Below are 14,157 nucleotides of genomic sequence, written 5' to 3' on the forward strand. Positions count from 1 at the left end.
TAAAATCTTTAAAAAAAAATGGGTCTTGAATGGTACAGAAAAAATGGGATTATTCCCTGCATTTTTCAGGCCACATTGCTTTATTTTTCATTTCTTTTTAGATTTTATTTATTTGACAGACAGAGATCACAAGTAAGCAGAGAGGCAAGCAGAGAGAGAGAGGGGAAAGCAGTCTCCCCACTGAGCAGAGAGCCCCATGAGGGGCTCAATCCCAGGACCCTGAGATCATGACCTGAGTGGAAGGCATAGGCTTTAACCCACTGAGCCACCCAGCTGCTCCAGGCCACATTGCTTTAAAATTGAACTCAATGAGGAGAAAATTTGGAAGGAAAACAAATAAATGGAGGTTCAGGAAAATCCTACTAAAGAATGAATGGGTTAACCAGGAAATTAAAGAATTTTTAAAAATACATGGAAACAAATGAAAATGAAAGCATGACTGTTTAGGACATGTGGGATGCACCAAGGGTAGCCCTAAGAGGGAAGTATAGAGCAATACAGGCCTTTCTCAAGAAAAAGACAAATCTCAAATACGTAATCTAACCTTCCATCTAAAGGAACTGGAAAAACAACAATGACCAGCAAATAAAGCCTAAATCCAGCAGAAGAAGAGAAATAATAAAGATCTGAGCACAAATCAATGAAATAGAAATAAAAAACAAACCCACAGTAGAACAGATCAACAAATCTAAGAACTGTATCTTTGAAGGAATTATTGTCTGATAAACTTGATAAACCCCTAGGAGACTTACGAGAATGAGCAGAGGACCCAAATAAAATCATGAATGAAAAATGAGAGATCATAACCAACACTGAAGAAATAGCTACAATTATAAAATAATATTGTGAGTAATAATATACCAACAAATTAGGAAATCTAGAAGAAAAATGGATCTATTCCTTGAAAACTCTACCTACAAAACTGAAGCACGAAAAAATAGAAACCTGGATAGACCCATAACCAGCAAAGAAGTTGAAGCAGTAGTCAACAATCTCCCAATATAAAAGATTCCAGGGCTGGATGGCTTCACAGTGGAATTCTATCAAACAATTCAAGGAGAATTAATACCCATTCTTCTGAAACTGTTTTAGAATGTAGATGTGGAAGGAAAACTTACAAACTCATTCTATGACATTACCCTGATTCCAAAACCAGAAAAAAGACCCCACTGAAAAGGAGAATTACAAATCAATATCCCTGATGAACATGGATGCAAAAACTCTTACCAAGGGTGCCTGGGTGGCTCAGTGGGTTAAGCCTCTGCCTTTGACTCAGGTCATGATCTCAGGGTCCCGGAATGGAGTCCCACATTGGGCTCTCTGCTCGGCAGGGAGCCGGCTTCCTCCTCTCTCCTCTGCCTGCCTCTCTGCCTACTTGTGATCTCTGTCAAATAAATAAATAATCTTAAAAAAAAAAAACAAAAAACAAACAACTCCCATCAAGATACTAACAATACGATCCAAAAATACGTTAAAAGGATTATTCACAGTGCGCCTGGGTGGCTCAGTGGGTTAAGACTCTGACTTTGGCTCAGGTCATGATCTCAGGGTCCTGGGATCGAGCCCGTCAGGCTCTCTGCTTAGTGGGGAGCCTGCTTTCCCCCTCCATCTGCCTGCCTCTCTGCCTACCTGTGATCTCGTTCTCTCTGTCAAATAAATAAATTAAATCTTTAAAAAAAAAAAAAGAATTATTCATTAGGACCAAGTAGGATTTATTCTGGGTTGTAAGGGTGGTTCAACATCCACAAATCAATCAATGTGATTCATCACATTAATAAAGGACAAGAACCATATGATCCTCTCAATTGGTAAAGAAAAAGTATGTGACAAAAACAGCATCTTTTTTTGACAGAATGCTCTCTGCAGTGTAGGGATAAAAGGAACATACCTCGACATCATAAAGGACATATATGAAAAACCCACAGCTAATATCATTCTCAATGTGGGAAAAATTGGGAGCCTTTCTCCTAGGGTCAGGAACATGGCAGGGATGTCCACTCTCATCACTGATGTTCAGCATAGTCCATGAAGTCCTAAACTCCGCAATCAGACAATAAAAAATAAAATGTATCCCAATCAGCAAAGAAGTAGTTAAACTCTCACTCTTCAAAGACAACATGATATTCTATGTAAAAACCCCAAAAGACTCCACTCATAACTTGCTAGAAGTGGGACACCTGGGTGGCTCAGTCATTAAACATCTGCCTTCAGCTCAGGTCATGATCCTGGGGTCCTGGGACAGAACCCCACATCAGGCTCCCAGCTCAGCGGGAAGCCTGCTTCTCCCTTTTGCACTCCCCCACTTGTGTTCCCTGTCTTGCTGTGTCTCTCTGTCAAATTAATAAAATCTTTATAAAAAAAATGCTAGAAATGATACAGTATTCAGCAAAGTGGCTAGATATAAAATCAATGCACATAAATCAGTTGCACTGCTGTACACTAACAATAAGGCAAAAAAATCAAGGAATCCATCTCATTTATAATTGCACTGAAAACTCTAAGATACCTGGGAATAAACCTAAAAGAGGGGAAAAAATAAACATAGAAGAGGGAAAGGATCTGTACTCTGAAAAACTAAAAACACTTAGGAAAGAAATTGAGGACACACACACTAAAATATCTATGCTACCCAAAGCATTCTGCACATTCAGTGCAAACCCCATCAAAATATCATCAGCATTTCTCACGAACTGGAACAAACAATCCTAACATTTCTATGAAGCTAAAAAGACCCCAAATATCCTAAGTAATAATGAAAAGGACATGCAATTCTGGAAGCATCAAAATTCCTGACTTCAAATTGTATCACAAAGCTGTAACATTAAGACAATATGGTACTGGCACAAAAACAGACACATAGATTGAACAGAATAGAGAGCCCAGAAATGGACCCTGAACTCTATGGTCAATGTATCTTCAACAAAGCAGTAAACAGTATCTAGTGGAAATCGGACAATCTCCTAAAAAAAATGGTGCTGGGAACGTTGTACAGCCACATCTAGAAGAATGAAACAGGGCCATTTTCTTATAGCATACAGAAAGATAAACTCAAAATGGATCAAAGATCTAAACATGAGACAAAAGTCCATCAAAATCCTAAAGGAGAACACAGACAGCAACCTCTGTGACCTTGGCTGCAACAACTTCTTGCTAGACATGTCTCCAAAAGCAAAGGAAACCAAAGCAAAAATGATTAGGACTTCAGTAAGATAAAAAACCTTTTGCACAGTAAAGGAAACAGTCAACAAAACCAAAAAACCAGATGTCCATCAACAGATAAATGGATAAAGATGTGGTGTTTGTGTGTACACACACACACAAGTCTGCATGTATACATATATGTATGTATACACCTGTATGTATGTATATATTTGTATATATATTTACTGAACTATATTATATCATATATCATATATACATACACATATATTATATACATATACATATACATATATGTGTTATATACATATACACACATCAGGGAGACAAAGTTTGTGACACTTGCCCACGATGGTGACTCACCCTCCCAGACACTCCATGGCAACACTGTGAGAACACTCTTACCTCTCCTTAGGAGAGAAACAAATGAGTGACCTGTACGTTCAGTGCTCTCACTACTTTGCTGCTGCCTGTGGACATGTTTCAGTCATGCCTGACACGGAAGGAGCAAGGAATGACAGCACCTTCTAGATGCACTGTGGTGGCTGCCCGGCCAAAAGGTGAGCATTTGTTCAACCGATGGAGAGACTACAGAGATGAAGACAAGAGAGGAAGATATTGCAGACTCTGAAAAGGTGCCTACATTTTGAAAACTGGGAAATCACACATTTTCAGACACGACAAATGCCTAGAACATGAAAGAGAAGTCCCCAGACTGCTATTTGTGTTCATCTGTACAAAGCAAGTCCATCATCCTGGGCCCAGAGGCTGCTTTTATAAAATTCCCAAGTATCAACAGAAGATAATAAGGCATTCAAAGAACCAGAAAAATGTGTTCTAACCAGATGAACGAAACAAATGTCAAATACTGGCTCTTAATTAATTAATAACTGCTTCTCTTCCTTTCCCTCTGCTTGTGTTCCCTTTCTCGCTGTCTCTGTCAAATCAATAAAATCTTTAAAAAGAGGGGGGCGCCTGGGTGACTCAGTCATTAAGCATCTGCCTTCAGCTCAGGTCATGATTCCAGGGTCCTAGGATCGAGTCCTACATCGGGCTCCCTGCTTAGCGGGAAGCCTGCTTCTCCCTCTCCCACTTCCGGTTTGTGTTCCCTCTCTCAATGTGTCTGTCAAATAAATAAAATCTTTTTAAAAATAATAAATTAATAACTACTTATTGCCTGAGAAAGAATTCGAATAACCATGGTAAAGTTGCTCATGGAGAAAGAAGAAAAATTGATGGGTAAGTAAATGTTATCAGGAAAACTATGCAGGACCAAAATGTAAGTCCAGAGACACAGAAACTATAACAACCAACCAACCAGAAACTGGGATTTGAAAAGTACAATTCCTGAAGTGAAAAAACACACCAGCGGCTCACCCACAGACTTGAGCAAGCAGAAGAAAGATTCAACTTCAAGATCCATTGTTTTGTTCTGTTTTTTGTTTTGTAAAGACCCCTTGTTTTAAATTACCTGCTGAGAGGACAGGCACCCCCAAAAAAGAAAAATGTGGAATAGGATAGTCTAGGAACTCATGGGACACCAGAAAGGGGTCCCATGGGTACATTAAGGGGCCCCAAAAAGACAGGAGAGTGAAAGGGGGCAGAGGGCTTACATGAAGTTCTAAGGGCTTGTGCTTCTCATGTATGTGGAAAGAACAAATTCAGCAAGCTCAGGAAATTCAAAGTGAGATAAATGTCAAGACATCAACACAGTGATGCCTTGTAATTAACCTATGAAAAAAATCAAAGGTGAAAAGAGAACTTTGAGACAATATGAAAAAAGCAATTCCTCTTATACAAGAGAGCTCCTATAAGTAGTGGGATTCTCAGTAGACCTGGTAGGAAGAAGTGTATGGGACAGTGAATTCAAGCACTGAAAGATCAAAATATCCACCAAGAATACTCTATCGGGGAAAATTATTTTCCATGAATGTAGAAATGAAGACTTTCCCACATAGAAACCCCTGTATGTTTACCAGTAGTCCTGTCCTACAAGAAATATTAAAGGAAGTACTTCTAGTTGAAATAAAATGATTCTAAACAGAAACTAAAACCACAAGACAACATAAAGCTCTCAACTAAATATAAATATTTCCAAGATTATAGAAACCCACAGTGTTGTAATAAGGTAGCACAGGTTGCTTTCATTTCTACCTCAAAATATTTTAAAAATCAAATCACAAGACATTATAAATATAGGTAATAAATCACACAACATAAAAGATAGGATTTGTGATATCAGAAACAAGGTGTGTGCGGGAATGGAGATAAGCAGAAAAATTTTGGATGCAGTTGAGACTGTTTTTTTATTAAGATTTTATTTAAAAAAAAAAAGATTTTATTTATTTGACAGAGATCACAAGTAGGCAGAGAGGCAGGCAGAGAGAGGAAGAGAAGCAGGCTCCCCGCTGAGCAGAGAGCCCAATGTGGGGCTCAATCCCAGGACCCTGGGATCATGACCCGAGCCCGAAGGCAGAGGCTTTATCCCACTGAGCAACTCAGGTGCCCCAGGAAGTGTTTCAAAATTACTTTTCAAAAGTGTCTCTCATGAAAGGAGAGTAAAAATCCACCCGTAAATAGATGATGAAATTATTTCTATTGTGACAACTCATGTTGGCAGGACGCAGTATACACGGACCACTAACCAGTGAAAGAAATACACAAGATGAGTCACAAAGCATGTATGGGGGATATTGATACAGACAAATACATAATGTTCTTGGCAAAGGGCATAAAGTGGATTCCTATTTGAGTAAATGCACATTGTCTTCAAATCTAGACTTAAAAATTGTTAGCCTATATCAAGATACACAGTTAATAATGAAACAAGAAGTAACTAAAGTTGTGGAGAGTCCCAGACCAAAGGAAGTGCATGATTATGGAATTGCAAAGCCAGAGTAAGCCCAAATTGAACCCAAATTTCTACATTAAAAAACATGAATTATTTAGTAAGAAAACTACTAAATAAATATAATTTTAAACTGTGTATGCAAGAAAAACAAGCATTGAATTACTGACAGGCCTTCACTGACAAATTTTAAATTCATTAAAATTCACCAAAAAAAAAAAAAGTCTAATTATAATTTTACAAATAAGTGCTTAAAAGACTTGAAAAAATGTATCATATTATTAATATATTCCTCCTTTTATCTGAATGTAAGATATAACTCACTCCTTGGAACCAAGCAAATTAAAATCCTTTCATTTCTGTTTTTTAAAATACTTTACTTTTTTGACAGAGCCCACAAGCAGGGGTGGGGAGGTGCAGAGGGAGTGGGAGAAGCAGGCTCCCCACTGAGCAGGAATCAGACCTGGGGCTCAATCCCAGAAACCTTAGATCATGCCAGGAAGTGAAGGCAGATGCTCAATTAACTGAGTCACCCAGACACCTTAATCTGTTCATTTCTAAATAAATACCAACAATGTGTAAAATATCCTGACAACTTCATAAAACATAAATATTTGGGATGAAATTCAGATACATTCTGAGGAAAGTAGATGAAAAGTACATGTTTAATTTTTAGTGAAGTAAAAAATTTATGAACAAAAGTTTTTCCTTAAATATGGGGATTTTACTAATTATCTCGCTTCTTATAAAGCACATGGCTACATCCTATCAGAACTTTTGATTGAAAAAAAAAATGAGGATGCTTATATATAACTATTTAGAAAATGAAAACACATAGGAAAAAGTCACAGGAGCTTCATACAAGACAGAATTATGAACTGATGCAATTTTTAATAAGATAGCAACTGAGACTTTATTAAAGGCTACAAATTCTGAGATCCAAATGTTCTGACTCCCCTGTGGCATTCATTTAGGTAGGAATTCTATGTTATTTCAACACTGAGGAATGGAACACAGAGTGGAAATTTCTGTATTAGTTAATATTAAAAAAATAATTTTAAAAAGACTTTATTTGACAGAGAGAGAGAGAGAGAGAGAGAGAGTGAGAGTGAGAAAGGAACACAAGCAGGGGGAGTGGGAGAGGGAGAAGCAAATCTCCCATGAAGGAGCAGGGAGCCTGATGTGGGGCTTGATCCCAGGACTCTGGGATCATGACCTGAGCCAAAGGCAGACGCCCAACTACTGAGCTACCCAGCCCCCCCCCCACCGCCAAAATACTTCTGAATGGAAAGAAAACATTAGATTTTCTCATTTCAGGGAGGTGCTTTGTTATCTGACAAAGTTACTGAGTCTCCATTTTGCAGAGTTCAGATTATAGCCTCCATAACATTGGAAAGCATAAACCAGAAAACATGTGGTATCTGTCTCCACTGTTCTGGATTTCTGCACTAACCTCCAATATGTCAACCATGACCCGACACATTTCTCAGAGGAGGAAAAACACAACTTGCAAAGGGCTAAACACAGAGTTCCTCAGAAACAGGGAGATTTCTGCAGGGCCCTCAAAGCAATGGATAAACTCTCAGATTATGGAGGCCCTCCCTGTGAATGTGATGGAACATGACGGGCACTGAAGGAGAAGCCTTAGAGAATGAGAGACCGAGAATGTTGGATGGCATTTGCCGCTCTGTAAGAAAGAGAAATAACACGACACTTCTAAACTAATTTCTATTCAGACAGCTACTCGAACCACAGGTTAAGGTCTGTCATCTTCCTTTGCATTTGGACCTCCCCTCTGTCATGTGCCTCATTCATTCCCACCTACCTGGATGGAGGGATACAGTATCCTTTCTCATCACATCCCTAGGTTCCCTCTTTGGTTCCAAAAAGGAGACCAAGTCTGGCTTTGACACAATGAGACCTATTTATTAGAAAAAAAAGGGAAGGTGGGGCGCCTGGGTGGCTCAGTTGGTTAAGCCACTGCCTTTGGCTCAGGTCATGATCCTGGAGTCCCAGATGGAGTCCTGCATCAGGAATCCCTGCTCAGCGGGGAGTCTGCTTCTCCCTCTGACCCTCCCCACCCCCTTGTGCTTTCTCTCTTTCTGAAAGAAAGAAAAGAAAAGAAAAGAAAAGAAAGAAGGGAAAGGAGTACGGCTGGAGATTCTAACTTTCAATTATGACTGTGCTCAGGAGAGAAGAGAGGACACCGGGAAATCAAGAACATGTTTTCCCAAATGCTGCTGAAAAACAGCCCCTTTACAAAATGAAGGAGGGATTTCCAATGTTCACATCCTGACCTCAATTTCCAAGTATGAGATACAATAATAAATAGTGGAAATTGAAGAAGATGTGAGAAGTACCCATTTTATGCCCCTCAGTATTTAGAACTGACAATAATCTACAGAAGTGATGATGTTCCCTTAAGGATCGGAAGGTAAATCTGAAAAGGACACATCATGAAGTTTCTTCTCTACATGTACAAACCCGTAATTATTTCCCTTTCTGCCTGGATCTGAATTCCAGTTGTTCCAAGAGGAATCTCCAAAGAGACAGTCTTCACAGGAAGGAACAAAACCCTGAGTGGGGTTTGGGAAATCTGGAAGGAGTCTTCCTCACCCAAGAAGAGGAAGCGTCCATAGTTCTCTAACATCACATCCCTGTACAGTGTGGGTCAGGAGTCCCCACTCTTCCTTAGAGAATTCTATGGCCACATCCCTGAATGTGAGCTGTCCCTGCAATAAATACCACAGTCACCAAGTGGCCATTGACAGTTCACGATGGTCCCTAAGATGGAAGAGGAAGTCAGTTAGTTCCCTTTATCTCATTATAGTTTAAAATCTCCACCCAAGGAGCAGCACAAACTCATGTAGGTAAAATGCAAAGCATGTAGAGGAGTGTTTTCTTGAGGCACTTGTGTCCCCTTATGCCCAGTTCTATGGAAGATGACAAGGATCCACTTTCTAAATATCTACCCTAACCCCAAACAAAAAGAAATCATTCTCCCTTGCTCTGTAAATCTCTACTTTGGACGTTATTTCCTATTGCCTCCTTATTTGCTGCAAATTGCAGTTTTTTTGGTGTTACAACCCCTACCGAGTACACTTTCTGTGACTCACCAATCAGTGAACTCGTGTTAGTTCAATTATACCAGGACAACTAGTTCTGGCTTAGGTGATTTTTCTACTTTATACAGGAAGATAATTTTTAACACAGTAATATGCTCTAATGGATTCTCTAACCTTGAGGTAAGAAAATGGCATAGGATCCACAAAACCATTATTAATAATCTGTTTTTCCAAGATAACTCGTCAAATGAAGGCATCAACACAGGCATACACATTTTTTACCACTGTGTTTACATCATACAGAAAGTTGTGTCTATTTCTTAGGTGGAATCTCTTAGTGGGTTAAACTTCAAAACGGTGCATTGGAGATGTTGTGAAAATGCATATTCTGTTCAGGAGTACTGGGGTTGGATCAGAGTCTAAGTTTCTTTCTTCCTTTTTTTTAAAGATTTTATTTATTTATTTGAGAGAGAAAGAGTGAGAGAGGAGAGGGGAGAAGGTCAGTGGGAGAGGAAGACTCCCCATGGAGCCATGAGCTCAATGTGGACTTGATACTGGGCCTCCAGGATAATGAGTTGACCCTAAGGCAGTTGTTCAACTGACTGAACCACCCAGGTGCCTAGAGTCTACCTTTCTAACAAGGCAGTACCCTATGGGCAAAGGGATAAAGTTTGGAAGAAGAAAGAGGTAGAACTCTAAGGCAAGAACACTTGGAAGATTTAGAATGGGCAAAAAATGCTCTTAATTATTCTTTTAATCTTATTTTGTTTGAAAGAGAGAACACAAGAGAGAACTTGAGGAAGACAGGGGTTACAGAGGGAGAGGGATAAGCAGACTGCCCCCTGAGCAGGGAGCCCAATGCAGGGCTCCACACTGGGACCATGACCCAAGCTAGAGGCAGATGCTTACCCAACTGCAAAAGTAGTTTTACAAGTACAAATTCAAAGAAACACTTATGATCTTATACATCCCGCACAGCCCCTTCCTCAAGAACACTTAGCATAGAACCACGAACTTCATGCAGCCGAACTGCAGCTCTTTCTGCCCATGGATCCTGTGCTACTCAAATGGATTTCCTAAGTTTCACCATACAAGCTTTCAAGGATTATTTCTTGGCCATTTTACTTGTTTATTTCTTTATTTATTAAAAAGACTTTATTTGACAGACAGAGATCACAAGTAGGCAGAGAGGCAGGAAAAGAGAGAGGTGGGGGGGGGGAAGCAGGCTCCCTGCCGAGCAGAGAGCCCAGATGTGGGGCTCGATCCCAGGACCCTGGGACCATGACCTGAGCTTAAGGCAGAGGATTTAACCCACTGAGCCATGCAGGTGCCCCTTTCTTAGCCATTTTAATCCATTATTCCTCAATATGGTATTTCATTGAAAAGTTTTGTTTCGATGATCAGTTGTGCTCTATTATATTTCAAGATTTTAAGACCCTCACAATGTTAATTATGGGAGCACGTGGGTGGCTCACCTGCTTTTGGCTCAGGTCATGATCTCAGGGTTCTGGGATGGAGCCCCACATCCGGCTCTCTGCTCAGCAGGGATCCTGCTTCCCTCCCTCTCTGCCTGCCTCTCTGCCTACTTGTGATCTCTGTCAAATAAATAAATAAATAATCCTTAAAAAATGTTAATTATGTGATTGTTCTCTTTTTCTGAAAACACAAAGAACTAAATAGAAGTGTATGTTCAGGGGTGCCTGGGTGGCTCAGTGGGTTAAGCCTCTACTTTCTGCTCAATTCATGATCTCAGCATCCTGGGATGGAGCACCACATCAGGCTCTCTGCTCAGCAGGGAGCCTGCTTCTCTCTCTCTCTTTCTGCCTGCCTCTCTGCCTACTTGTGATATCTCTCTCTCTCCATCAAATAAATAAATCTTAAAAAACAACAACAACTTGTTATTAAAAAAAAGAAGAAGAAGAAGAAGAAGAAGAAGTGTATGTCCATGACATTGTGCGGAGAAAAGAAAAACCAATGGGACAGAGGACTGACTGCCTAAGAACCTCCACCCCCAGAAGCCAAATATATCAACTACACAAAGGTAAGAGCTCTCCCTGTTCAGTGCAAACAGGGATGTGGGACAGAAGCCAATGGTCAAGAAAGAATTCTTGAGAATTTTTTTGATGTGAAATGTTGGGGTTCAGGATGAATGATGAAATAGTTAATGAGATGTCTTTTGTACAAAAAAGTGGTATTATTAAATATGGGGACAGGACCTGTGGGTAGAAAGCGCTATACTGGGTTTGTGAGCAGTGACTGATGATGTATGTTCAGTGGGGGAGGGGGTTGAGGGAACAATAGAAGTCTCTAATGAATTTGGAAGCAAGTTTTCCAGGATCTTGAAGGTGGTGTCATGATGAGGTCATGTATGATATCTTGTAAAACCTTAGTCATGGACCCTTCAGATATTTATCAGTGGGCTCTATGCTTGGGGGATGACTGCCAACATATATTTAGGGGGTAGAAATAAAGACAGTTTTCAAAGGGATTATCCTATGTTAAAGAGGACTTACAGGATCCTAGAGGTCTGGCTAATGTCAAGCTAAGGTTACTTTTTACCTCAACAAAACAACATTGACACCACTGTGAACTCCTTGAGGAATGTCACACTGTGCCTATCTCAAGAGTTTAGCAATGGGCTGCAAGTAAAAGGAAATTTAATTTTATCTGCACTTCTTTGATTTTGTTCTTTTCCTCAGAGAATACAAGAAAGGTGCATCTGGGTGGCTCTGTTAACTGCCTGCCTTCAGGTCAAATTGTGATCCCAGGGTTCTGGGATTGAGCCCCAGATCTGACTCCCTGGTCACCCTCCACCACTGCTCATTTGCTATCTTTATCAAATAATAAATGTCATCTTTTTAAAGTTATGTTATTATTATTGACAGAGGGAGAGACAGCAAGAGAGGGAACACAAGCAGGGGGAGAGGGAGAGGGAGAGGCAGAAGCACACTCCCCGCTCTGCAGAGCCAGATGCAGGGCTCCATCCCAGGACTGTGGGATCCTGACCTGAGCCAATGGCAGATGCTTAACCCTGAGAGCCACCAAGGCGCCCCAGCAAATATAATCTTGAAAAAGAAAAAAGAAGAAAAAGAAAGAGAAAGGAAAAAGAAAGAAAAAGAAAGAAAACCAGCTCGTGCCTGTCCCCAACGCTGCCATGGCCAGTGCCACTGGCCTTCCTCCTGAATCTGCCTCCCTGCCACCCCCGCCCTGGGCTGGGGCAAGAATGGGGCAGGCTGCTCCAGCTGAGGGCAGCTTTGTGCTGCTGGAGGCAGGTAAGGCTGCCTCTTGCTCAGAGGAGCTCCTGGCCCGAGGCTGAGGAGGGAGCTCCCGAGGGCACGGTCAGATCTCCTCTCAATGGCACTCCAGCCGGCTCCATTTTGTGCAGTGAGCTGGGTGGGAGACAGTGGCCTGGACACCATTCCCGACCCTGGGCCCTTAGCAAGGCTGGTGCACAGAGTCAGGGTGGGGTGGGGGGGCTCCCAACAGCTATCGGGGCATGGCAGGGCCGAGCATCTTTGCCCCAGTGCCCTGGGCGGGTAGATGCCTGGCAGGTGTTGGGCGCCGGCCTGGGTCAAGGGGTAGGGTGATGCGCGCCACGCTGGGCCGCCGCGCCGGGGTAGGACTGACAGTCAACCCACGGGGGCGGTGGGTCTAGGGCCAGCCAGCGAACCTGCCTGGGTAGGAATGAAGGTGCCCGGGAGGGAGGAGTGGATTTGGTCTCCCCGCAGTCTGGCTTACACGTAAAAAATGCAGCCGTCTGACGGCTTGTGGTCCCTGGACTTGCCTCAAAGGTTGAAGTTGGACAAAGATCAGACCCCTTTTTAGAAAGGTGTTTCTGAACACCACTGACAACAGGGTTCTCACAGTATTTCATGACAACCAATGGCGATAGCGCTATGACAGATGCTTCTCGACTAGGCACGGCTGCACACTACACGGGAGGAAGCCACTATTGTGACTCAGCCTCACGATGACACTGAGCACAGCGTGAATGATCATGAAGACACAAATGGTTCAAAAGACAGTTTCAGAGAACACGATATCGATCTTCCAACTGCAAATGTAGCAAGGATAATGAAAAATGTCATACCTCAAACGGGAAAGATTGTAAAATGCCAAGGACTGTGTTCAAAAATGAGTAAGTGAGCTCATTAGCTTTATAACATTTGAAGCAAATGAAAGATGTCATCAAAAGAAACGGAGGACAATCAAGGGAGAAAATATTCTCTTTGCCATGGTGACCTCAGGCTGTGACCATTATGTTGAACTTCTAAAATTATCCTTTCAGAAATTCAGAGAGGCTATGAAAGGAGAGAAAGGAATTGGTGGAAGAGTCATAGCTACAGATGGACTAAGTGAAGAACTTACAGAGGGTCAACAACAAAATGTTACGTTTATACAATGTCATATTTCTGGTGTTTAACAAATTCAGTTTTCAGGGTCTGAAGAAATGGTGACATGGGATGGAGAGAAGCTTAAGTCTGTAGGATTCTGGAAACAGACATCAGATGGAAGTGACTGGGGAAAGAGGTCTCTTTGTATATTAAATAGCTGTAATGTAGCTTCCTAATACTTGACTAAGGGCTTAATTCTGACTTGAGATGCTTTTTCATGAATGATTTAAGAAAAATTTGGATTTTTTTTTTAAAGATTTTATTTATTTGACAGACAGAGATCACAAGTAGGCAGAGAGGCAGGCAGAGAGAGAGGAAGGGAAGCAGGCTCCCTGCTGAGCAGAGAGCCCGATGCGGGGCTCAATCCCAGGACCCTGAGATCATGACCTGAGCCGAAGGCAGAGGCTTTACCCCACTGAGCCACCCAGGCACCCCAAGAAAAATTTGGATTTTAAAGGTATTAAAATATTTTTGTTTCACAGGAGTTTGTTGCTCTGAAGGACTCCTATATACATTATATATTGCAATTTACTACTGTCAGAGATTTGTAGAAAATTTCTTATTTTCATGTTGAATCATGTTACTTTTATAATTCAAGTCAACAGCTGGGTTAATTCATGGTATTTGCCATTTTGATAAAATATAAGGGTGGAGGGGCGCCTGGGTGGCTCAGTGGGTTAAAGCCTCTGCC

At 41.3% G+C, this 14,157-nt stretch overlaps 1 pseudogene; it reads left to right on the forward strand.

Moving 5' to 3' along the window:
- Positions 1 to 12,944: 12,944 nt before the first annotated feature.
- LOC111140177 lies at positions 12,945 to 13,495 on the forward strand (annotated as a pseudogene).
- The last annotated feature ends 662 nt before the right edge of the window (positions 13,496 to 14,157 follow it).

Source organism: Enhydra lutris, unplaced genomic scaffold (assembly GCF_002288905.1).
Source record: "Enhydra lutris kenyoni isolate GAN:26980312 unplaced genomic scaffold, ASM228890v2 scaffoldscaffold221, whole genome shotgun sequence".
Lineage (NCBI taxonomy): Eukaryota > Metazoa > Chordata > Mammalia > Carnivora > Mustelidae > Enhydra > Enhydra lutris.